This window comes from Physeter macrocephalus, chromosome 14, assembly GCF_002837175.3.
Source record: "Physeter macrocephalus isolate SW-GA chromosome 14, ASM283717v5, whole genome shotgun sequence".
NCBI lineage: Eukaryota > Metazoa > Chordata > Mammalia > Artiodactyla > Physeteridae > Physeter > Physeter macrocephalus.
The window spans coordinates 126,946,165-126,955,864 of NC_041227.1; positions in this window are offsets into that span (position 1 = coordinate 126,946,165).

Here is a 9,700-nt window from a genome sequence, read left to right on the forward strand (position 1 = left end):
TACCACAGAAGCTTTAAGGCCATCTTCTGCTCTCAAGATGCTTACAACCAAGCTGAAGATATTGAATATTTACTACTGGTAAGTAGACACCTGTCTTCAAATATACTGGAACTCGTAGGAAAAGGCTCTCTTCCAATTTGGTAATCAATAAACCCAAAGGAAGTGAAAGTTCTCATGGGCTACATCCTACATTTTATGCGTGGGTAATTGAGGTGGGAAAGACCACACTTGATCAATAATTTTAAATCTTTGACCACCAAATCTTAAAGCTTTTAAAATGAATATTTATATCTTTATAAGATGGTTCAAACTTGGAGAGACCCATGTATCTAGTCACCAGGATGCTTTTGTAATTGATTTGTAATTATGTTCCCTTTTGTTTGCATGCATTTTCTACGGAGGCTAGATTCGCCACCTCAAAGAACACAGATCTTATTCTAGTTTACTTCAAACTGTAGTGGTTTTTAAACTTCCTGACTGGGGAAAGTTACACACTTTCCTCCTTCTCTATACCCAAGGGGCTTAGGGACCTGGAGGGAGAAGTCACTGGGCTATGCAAATCTATAGACCACTTCCCTTAGTAGTTGGTTTTCTGCAATTTGTGTCAGAAGTAGCCAGCGTGGCACACGGCTGTGTTTCTGAAACTTTAATGTGCATATTTATTTTCTAGGGATTGTGTTAAAACACAGATTGAGATTCAGCAGGTCTGGGGTGGAGCTTGAGATTTCACATTTCTAACAAGCTCTGAGGTAATGCCAACGCTGCTGGTCTATGGACCAAACTTGTAGAGGGAAAGGAATATTAGGCTTTGAATCATAATTCCTGGCCTTGTTTTCTTGAACAAGTCACTTTGCCTCTCCGGGTTTGAGTTTCCTCAAATGTCAACTGTATAATAGGGGACCAAAGTGGATGCAGTTACTTCGAAGCTTACATTCATGGAATTTTCAGAGTGATACTTTGATTCGAAAAAATCTCCACTTATAGGACCATGTACAGCCTTTCAGGGGACTAATAGGTAAACCGGTATTAGCAAAGTGGGAAATATAAGGGCTGAATGAGGAGGGCAGAGGAAGAGGTGAGGTGTAATAACGACTTCTTATGGCAAATATAAGGTTCAGATGCTTCAGAGTGATGGATTTGGATCAATAAGTGTCGCCTAGAGAGAGGCTGCTACTTTTTCCCAGCAATCACTTCAAGAGGATGTTTTTGATAATTTACATTGTTGATAATTTAGTTATAATCTAGTTATGTTACTGATAACTTAGCTGTATAAAAAAACTTGAATGAGGGGAGCAAGGGATGAGTGCAAAGCGTTGAAATAAGCAAACGCTTTCAGGAGGCTGTGAGTGAGTCATGGCTGGAGGGCAGCTTTCTGGAGGCGCAAGGGAGTCTGGTTTGAAAACAACAGTTTATTTCTGCCGCAGATCATTTCTGTGTTTAATTTCAGCCAAGTTGGCCAGGAATTCAGACATCTGACCACAGCTACCAGACTTACCGGGTCCGGAGCTTGTGAGGTAAGGGTGGGAGGACAAATGTAGCCTCCCACAAGGGTTACGGAGGGCAAAGGTGCTCGAGGTCCACAGGGCTGAGAGGCAGGAAGAGTGAGTGAGAAAGGGACACGGGTGATTTAAATGCATGAACCAAGCTCCTGACCATCTGAACCTCTGGGGGCGGCCCCTCCCCCGCGTTCAAGCATCTGTTTTGAGCAGCAAACAGGATCACGCAGAAAGCGTCCTCCAGGCTCACAGACACAGGCTAGTTTCTCTTTAAGTTCCAAAGCCAAGCGAGGGGAACGGAGGGAACTGGTGACGGCGCCCTCTCCCAGGACTGAGATGGGGGCGGGGGACTAGGGATCCTTACCTTATGCAGGAAGTGCTCCTGGAAGTCAGGGCCAGCTCCCCGCTGGTAGGAGTCGAGTCTCTGCAGATCCATGCCTGGCTTGGAGCCCCTGCTCCCCACTCTCCACGCGCTCTGCGTCAGTGCTCCCAGAAGCTCTGTCCGGGCTCTGCGGGGTGCAGCCGCCTCGGGTCTAAGCCCCGCGGACCGGGCCGCAGCCGCTTCAGCACTGGACAGCTCCCGCAGCCGCCGCGGCGCGGTACCCTGTGAGCAGGCTGCTGCTGGCCTCCGCAACCGCGGCGTTTCAGCACCAGGAACAGCGATACAGTCCCTGCGCGCCTGGGACCAGAGTTCTGTCCTAGTCCCCCGTCTCGTGACTCCAGGATGCTGGGAGGGACGCAAGGTTTCAATCTAGCCGGTGGCCCGTGTGTATCTCATTCAGCTACCGGATTCCGGAGCCTCAGCGACCCAGCTGCGTTCTCAGGGTATTGCGGTCCCGGGAGCTCACCGTTCCTGATTCTTAGTGACCGAGCATGCCCGTCACACCACGCCGCTCAATTCTCCTCCCGCGGCTGCAGAGGCAAAGCCCTGCGGCGCTGGAGCCGCTTCTCTTTTGGTCTCTGGACAGTTCCCTCCAGGATGTATGAGGTTGACAGATGATGGCCCAGAGGGGTCCCTGACGTTTCTGAAATATTTTTCAAATTCTTGCTTAACTGCATTTTCCTAGAGGGAGGGTCCAGAGCTTAAATTACACTCTCTAGGATGCATATGTCCCCCCTCCCCAAGTTAAGAACAATTGTCTTGGGAAAGGCAGAAGGGTGGTTTGGTTAAGAGCACAGGCTCCAGAGTTCAAATCATGGCTCTGAAAATTATAAGTTGTGTAACCTTGGGCAAGTTACTTAACCTCTCCTAAGTGTCCACAAAATGGAAATAATAATAATACCTACACCATGGTGTTGTTCTGAGGATTTAATGAGTTTATTTTTGTAAAGAGCCTAGTACGGCGCCTGACGTATATTAGGAACTCAAAAAATGTTAGCCATTGTGCTCTCTGGGTAAGGGGACGGGAGCTCTGTCTACCTGCCCTAAACACCAGGAGAGTCCTGCTGCTGGGACCACCAGTTTGCAGAGTTGTATTACCACCGGGAAAGGTGGGCATGAAGAGGACCACCATGGGAACTGGAGCTGAGACTGTGGTCTCAGAGGTTTTCCTAATATGATGACCTTGGCATTCAGCAGGCAGCTACCTCATTAGACACCAGTCCTATCACCACTGGCCTCTAGAGTCAATGTTAACATGGAGGGAAAGGGCCAGGCCTAAGTTTAAAAGGGTGCATTTTACTTCTGGGCTTCAATTCCTTTTCTGGCTGGGTAGCTTTAACCAAATCACTTAAGTTCTCTGGCATTGCTAACAGTTTCTCATCTGTAAAATAGGTAGAGCTATGTGTGCCTACCTCATTGGGTTTTTGTGAGGAGTAAATGAGACAATTATGTGAACATCTTACTTTCTTTTTAAACTGTAAAACAAGTTTCACTTACCAGGTGTTAGTCTTACTGGAATCTCTATACTATAGATACTCAATAAGTATTAATTAAATGAACAAAGCCAGGGAAATTGTGTTTGTATGTATGAGATTCTCAGTAGTCCTACGGTTGGGGTTCTTAACCTGAGGTGAATAGATGGATTTTAGGTGAACTGTGAAACATTGTTTGATGGAACAATGTTATGAAAAGTTTTGCTTATGTGGATTTTTATGGAGAGAAGTCTCATAGATTTCATTATGTTTTCAAAGTTGTCTATTCAAAAAAAATTTAAGGGTCAACAGCTTAAAAGAAACTCTCATCATAACTTTCCCCTGAGCCTCCTCACCATCCATGACTACTGTAGTTAAGAAGGTTCCAGAAGCCAACAGCTGCTTTGCCCTGAACTTTACATTCCTGGGAAGGGTCACCACTTCTTGGGGTCTGGTTCTGAGCGCTGAAGGTTCATAAACGTGATTTCATCTGTTTGCTCAAGGCTTATGAAGAGCATCTAATGGAGGATCTGAACTGATCTGGAGTTGATGATGGAAGACTTCCCTGAGAAATGATGTTTAAGCTGAGATCTAGAGGAAGGGTGGGCATCGGTCAGGTGAAGGAAGTGGTGGTGTGTCTCTAGGTACGTTGATCAGCATGTGAAAAAGCTTCACGGTGGTCAGGAGCTGAAAAAGAAAAAGCCAGTCTGGCTGGAGTCCAGAAAGGGAGGGGAGAAAAATGATGGGAGACAAGTCTAGAGAGGTAAGGACCAGATCTGTGGGCCAGGTTTTGGACTTTATTCTAAGCAATTCAAACCATGGAAGGACTTTAAATAGGGGAGTGACATGGCCAGATTTGACTTTTAAAGATACTACTCTGGCTATTGCGTAGAGAATGGATTAAGAGTCAAGAATAAATGTGCTCATCTTTTTATATTGATTTTAAAATCTCTTTATATATATTAAGGACATTAATCTTTTATGTCATAAATATTTCATTATTTTCTGTGGATTGTTTTCTAATGATTAACTTTGTTTATGCTTTTATTGTACCATGTTAAAGTTTTTAATCTTTAAGTTTGGATTAAGCAAAAGTAGGTGTTAGCCAGGCAGAGGATATCAGAAAGTGTATTGTTGAGCAAACAATATAAGTAAAGAAAAATAGATATTCTTTAGGGACTGTGTCCATTAAAATGTGATACGATGATAAATTGATTTTCTTTATTCTAGGGCTATTTATGTTCAAATAACTAATACTATTAATTTAGAATTTCAAACTTTATGATTTCTTTTAAAGTTGTTAAGGTATGTTTTATGATCTATCTTGCTGAACATTCCAGGTGATCTTGAGAAGAATATGTATTTTGTTGTTGGATGGAGTATTCCTTAAATATCCATCAGATCGGACTTGAGGACACGGGGAGGGGGAAGGGTAAGCTGGGACGAAGTGAGAGAGTGGCATGGACTAATATATACTACCAAGTGTAAAATAGATAGCTAGTGGGAAGCAGCCGCATAGCACAGGGAGATCAGCTCGGTGCCTTGTGACCACCTAGAGGGGTGGGATAGGGAGGGTGGGAGGGAGAAGCAAGAGGGAGGAGATATGGGGATATATGTATATGTATAGCTGATTCACTTTCTTATAAAGCAGAAACTAACACACCATTGTAAAGCAATTATACTCCAATAAAGATGTTTAAAAAAATATATCAATCAGATCAAGCTGATTGACAGTGCTTTTCAAGTCAACTATATCCTTATTGCTTTTCTGCATGCTAGATCTATCAGTTACTGACAGAAGGTTTTGAAACCTCCTACTATAATTGTGGGTTCGTCTTTTTCTCCTTTCAGTTCTATCAGTTTAGGCCTCAAGTATTTTGACACTCTGTTTTAGGTGCATACACATTTCTTGGAGAACCCACTCCTTTATCGTTTTGAAGTGCCTTCCTTTATTACTGACAGTTTTCTTTGTTCTGAAATCTTCTTTGTTTGAAATTAATATAGCTACTCCAGCTTTCTTTTGATCGGTGCTAACGTGGTATAACTTTCTCCATCCCTTTACTTTTTTTCTTTTTTAAATTAATTAATTAATTTAATTTATTTATTTTTGGCTGCAGTGGGTCTTCGTTGCTGTGCGCAGGCTCTCTCCAGTTGTGGCGAGCGGGGGCCACTCTTTGCTGCGGTGCACGGGCCTCTCACTGCGGTGGCCTCTCTCGTTGTGGAGCATGGGCTCTAGGCACGCGGGCTTCCGTAGTTGTGGCTCGCAGGCTCTAGAACACAGCAGGCCCAGTAGCTGTGGCGCACAGGCCTCGCTGCTCCACGGCTTGTGGGAACTTCCCGGACCAGGGCTCGAACCCATGCCCCCTGCATTGGCAGGCAGATTCCCAACCACTGCGCCACCAGGGAAGCCCTCCATCCCTTTACTTTTAACCTGTTGGAATCTTTATATTTAAAGTGTGCTTCTTGTAGACAACATATACTTCAGTCTTTTTTTTTTAATCCACTCTGACGATCTCTGTCTTTTAATTGGTGTATTAAGCCATTCACATTTAAAGTGATTGCTGATGTATTTGGGTTAATATCAACTGTGTTTGTAACTATTTTCTATTCATTGCCAGATGCTTCTTGTTTCTGCGTTCTCTGGTTTTAAATGAGCAGTTTTATATGATTGTTTTAATCGCCTCTTTTAGCATATCAATAAAAAATTCTTCTTAAAACTTTTTAAGCGGTTGTCATAGAGTTAACAGTACTGTGTGTGTGTGTGTATATATATATATATATATGTTTTTAAAATATTTATTTATTTATTTGGTTACGCTGGGTCTTAGTTGTGGCACATGGGATCTCTGTTGCCGAGTGTGGGATCTTTAGTTGTGGCATGAGGGATCTTTTTAGTTGCAGCATGAGGGCTCTTAGTTGCAGCATGCGAGACCTAGTTCCCTGACCAGGGATCGAACCCAGGCCCCCTGCAATGGGAGCGTGGAGTCTTAACCACCGGACTGCAAAGGAAGTCCCATCTGTACTGTTTGTTTATTTATTTATTTATTTATTTATGGCTGTGTTGGGTCTTCGTTTCTGTGCGAGGGCTTTCTCCAGTTGCGGCAAGTGGGGGCCACTCTTCATCGCGGTGCGCAGGCCTCTCACTGTCGCGGCCTCTCTTGTTGTGGAGCACGGGCTCCAGATGCGCAGGCTAAGTAGTTGTGGCTCACGGGCCCAGTTGCTCCGTGGCATGTGGGATCGTCCCAGACCAGGGCTCGAACCCGTGTCCCCTGCATTGGCAGGCAGACTCCCAACCACTGCGCCACCAGGGAAGCCCAGTACTATATATGTTTTTAACTAAACTAAATCCACCTTCAAATGATACTATCCCTGCTTCAAGTGTAGTGTAAGACCTTAAAAACTGTATTCCCAATTCTTGCCTCCCATCCTTTGTGACGTTGCTGTCATTCATTTCACTTATCCATGTGCAATAATCATTAAATACATTGTTATTATTGTTATTTTACATAATTATCTTTTGGAACAATTAAGAATAAGAAGCATAAGATTTTATTTTACCATCATTTATTCCTCCTCTGACACCCTCCCTTGCTTTATGTGGATCGAAGTTTCTGATGCATATCATTGTCCTTTGCCTGAAAAATATCTTTTACCATTTCTTGCAAGGAAAGTCAGCTGACAATGAATTCCCTTGGTTGTCTGTCTAAGAAAGTTCTTTATTTCTTCTTCATTTTTGAAAGATAATTTTGTTGACTATAGAATTCTAGGTTGGTGAGTTTTCCCCAGCTAATTTAAATATTTTATGCTACATTCTTGCTTGCATACTTTTGGATGAGAAGTTTGCTATAATTTTTACTCCTGTTCCTCTATAGGAAAGCTACTTTTTCCTCCTTTGGCTTCTTTCAAAATTTACGGTGTTTCTGGGTTTTTTTTTCCTGACTTATTTCTCTTTTTTTCCATTACAGTGCTTTTGATTTCTTTCCACTTACATTACCTGTCTTCGCATGTTTCCTACTTGTCCCATGATATCCTTGAACATGTTAATCGCAGTTATTTTAATTCCATGTCTGATAATTCCAAGATCTATGTCATATCTGAGTCTGGGCCTGATGTTTACTTTGTCTCTTTAGACTGTGTTTTTCCTTGCCTTTTAGGGTGCCTTGTAATTTTTTGTTGAAAGCCAGACAAATTGTATCAGATAATAGGAATCGAGGTGAACAGGTCTTCAGTGTGTGGATTTTTATGCTACTCTGACTAGGAGTTACGATTTGTTCAATGTTTGTTGTAGCTGTGTGTGCCAGAGACTTTAGAATGCTCTAGGGTCCTTGTTTTTGTCTCCTCTCTTGACATTGGGCTTCCCTAAGTACTTCTACATCAGAGAGTCTGTGTCTTGCAGCTCTTTCAGCTGTAATCCACCATTACTATATTGGAGCCCTGTTGGTGTGGGAAAGGGGGATGTTCCATAATCTTCCAGTTAAATCTCTTTTAATGGGTCTGTTAGTGGGTCCGTGTCCCTGGCTTGTGACTTCACCAACGTTCTTCTTGTGCAGATTTTTACCTGCCTTAAGTGACACAGGAAGGCTAGAGGGGGCTCAGGTACAGTCTTCTCTCTGCAGAAGAGGAATGCCCTCCCCTCATGGCTTTGGGACAAGGCTCAGGTACAGTCTTCCCTCTGCAGAAGAGGCCTTTGTTACAGCGAAGGCTTTGGGCATATTTCACAAGGATTACTCTTTCCCTCCCCTTGCAAGAGCCATGAGGATATTTTAAAACCTTTCCTGTGAGAACCTGGTGGGTTTCCTGGAGGCCAAGTCCGTGAAAGTGTGGGACCCTCCTAAGACCGTGGCTCCCAGGAGTTTCACTCTCACATGAGTCCATGTTCAGCCTCCAGCAATTCCTCAAAATTACTGTTGCAGGAAGGGGGACCCCTTCCAGGGCCCGAGAGTGGGCTCTTGTCTAACACTCGGAAATGAATTGTCCGAGGAGACACACGTGCAGACAAAGCAAGAGACCTTATTGGGAAGGGGCGCCCAGGCGAAGAGCAGGAGGATAAGGGAGCCCAGGAGGACGGCTCTGCCACGTGGCTCGCAGGCTCGGGTTTTATGGTGATGGGGTTAGTTTCCGGGTTGGCTCTGGCCAATCACTCTGACTCAGGGTCCTTCCTGGTGGCGCGTGCATCACTCAGCTGAGATGGATTCCAGCGAGAAGGATTCTGGGAGGTTGGTAGGACTGGTATCTCCTCTCTCCTTTTGACCTTTCCCGAATTCTTCTGGTTGGTGGTGGTTTGTTAGTTCTGAGCTCCTTACCAGGACCTCCTGTTGCAAGAGAACTCATGCAGATGGTTACTGTGGTGCCCGACCAGGGTGGGCGGTTCCAGCCAGTGGCTCCCCTAACATTACCATTTAAGAGTTCCTATCAGTTCATGGCTCCAGTGTCTTCTGTTCCAGGGAAGCAGATCTCGGCCGTGACTTCCTGGATTCATCTGTCTCTCCAGATTTCAGGGTAGCAGTTTTCCCTGCAGACTCAGTTCTCTGATGGGTCCAAGAAAAGCAGTTGATTTTTAGTTTGTCCTGCTTTTTCCTGTAAGGATGGGAGTGACGACCTCCACCTCTTACCTATCAGAGTTAAAACCACGAGTCCTTCATTTAGAATTAGAGTATCATCTTTCCTGGGAAAAACACCAAAAAAAAAAAAAAACCAAAATAAATACAAAAGGGCTTCCCTGGTGGCGCAGTGGTGGAGAGTCCGCCTGCCGATTCAGGGGACGCGGGTTCGAAATAAAAAATAAATACAAAAATCAACCAGCCAACCAAACAAACAAACACACAGAAGTTTGATTTCCAATCTCTTTTTCTGGGCTTCATTCCTTCTGGACCTTTTTGTAACATTTTAAATCAACATAATAATTTTCAAAGACACCTTATTCTCACAGTAATTACATTTTGGATTGGTATGTTTTTCATATTTGGAGCTGCTCAAGTGTCATTGGAAGGTACATTTGTTACTTGAAAACTGGGTTTGCCTCTTGAGAGGGTGTCTACAAAAAGACGCAACCAAGCCAAAGTGTGGGAGAAGGAAGGATTCACTACTTGCAGCAACTAAGGAGAGCACTGCGGGTCTTTCCCAGAGCAGTGTCTCTCCGAACAGCAAAATTGGGAAAATTTTTTATTTTATTTTTATTTATTTTTTTTTTTTTTTGCGGTACGCGGGCCTCTCACCGCTGTGGCCTCTCCCGTTGCGGAGCAAAGGCTCCGGACGCGCAGGCCCAGCGGCCACGGCTCACGGGCCCAGCCGCTCCGCGGCATGTGGGATCCTCCCGGACCGGGGCGCGAACCCGTGTCCCCTGCATCGGC